This window comes from Aptenodytes forsteri, unplaced genomic scaffold (genome assembly GCF_000699145.1).
Source record: "Aptenodytes forsteri isolate BGI_AS27 unplaced genomic scaffold, ASM69914v1 Scaffold185, whole genome shotgun sequence".
Taxonomy (NCBI): domain Eukaryota; kingdom Metazoa; phylum Chordata; class Aves; order Sphenisciformes; family Spheniscidae; genus Aptenodytes; species Aptenodytes forsteri.
The window spans coordinates 1025189-1026790 of record NW_008796214.1 but is presented as its reverse complement, the minus strand read 5'-3'; positions in this window follow the sequence as shown (position 1 = coordinate 1026790).

Here is a 1602-nt window from a genome sequence, read left to right as displayed (position 1 = left end):
TGGGGCGGGGGGGAGCCAGCCCCACTGCTGGGGGGCTGCCACCCACCTCCCCTCCTGCGCCCAGAGCCAGCCCCATAGCATCAGGAGTCACCCCGCGGGGCCAGGCCTCCCCCCCCCCGATGCAGGAGCACCCCAAATCTGCACATGCATTTAGGCAAGGGGAGCAGGGCTGCAATGCGCTCACAGCAACACAGGGCCCCCGGGTGGGTGGGTGCATGAATCCAGACCCTGACAGGTCTCTGCTGCTCACAGGCAACTGGCAGATGCCATCTGAGGCTGGGGGACACCGGGAGAAGCAGCGGTGCTCAGCCGGACCCCGAGGGAAGGAGGTCGGCGGCATGTGCCCACGGTAGTCACTTTTTATTAAGGTTTGTTATTATAAAAATATATCACAAAACGTTGTGGCATGTTTGTCCATTTCCACTCTGGGGCAGAGGCACTGGAATGCTCGGACGGAGCGGGCTCCATCGCTCAGCTGCTCTGGCTGCGGCGTGGGGAAGCCAGAAACCGCCCCCTGGAAGAAATGTGCTCCCTTGGGCTGGGACAGAGCCGGGGACGCTCCGAGCGATGGCTGGGGACGGAGGCGTTCGCTGCCCTGCGTCCAACGGTCTTTGGGGACGTGGGAAGGAGAAAGAAAAACTGAAAGCAAAGGGGGGGGGGGGGAAGACAAAATAAAGAAGGAAGACTGAGTCTCTTCTGTCACCCCTTTCCGATCCGATGGAGGTAAAGCGTCCCTCCGGGCAGCGTGCGTGAACGTCCCGACCGCGGTCCCCTGCGCTGGGATTTGCCGTGGGAGGATGTCACCTCTCACCGCCCGGGCTGTCTCCTCGTCCCTGCAGGCACCCGCCGGAGGCGGTGGCACTTCGGGTACAGTTCAGTGGCACTTCGGGCTTCGGTTACAGTTTGCAGGTGCTTATTCCAAGAGTCACTGTCTCTTGACTGCTGCTCCGCGGCTCTAGGAAGAGGAGGCTGGGATAGAGAGTCCGTGGATGGTGTTTAGAGGGTCTGGAGATTTCCCCACAGGGGGGGGATGCATCCCCCGGGTGATAGAGACCGTGACGATGACAGTCACCCTCTGCCATTGCTGGGGATCTGGATCCACCTGGGGAGGTGACCCAGACCCGTCCCAGCCACACAGAGAACACGTCCCATGCACTTTCTTAAAGCCTGTGGTTGGGGTGCCCTGGGAGGGGACTGTGCCACCAGTGCCGGGAAGGGGAAAGGATCTGCACGCCATGCCAGCTGTAGGTAAACCCCTGTTGAGCTTCTCCCCAGCCCCAGCTCATCCCAGGCGCAGCCTGGCCCCGGGAGGCATCACGGCGCAGGGCCCAAGGCTGGGCCAGGCTCCGGGTACCCCCCCCCGCACCGTCCACGCACGGGCCTTGGGGACGGGGAGGGGATGCGAAGCCTCCCGGGGCTGCTGTGGGCGCTGGGATAAGCAAGGGAGATTTTTCTGGGGAAATAACGGCTGTGAAATCAGAAAAGGTCTGAACCGGAGGGCGAAATTGCCCGGCTGAGTTTGTCTTCCCCCCCCACCTTTCTTCCCTTCTTTCGTTCCTTCTCTCTCTGCCCCTTTCCCCCCCTTCGGCCGCTGCCGCTCTC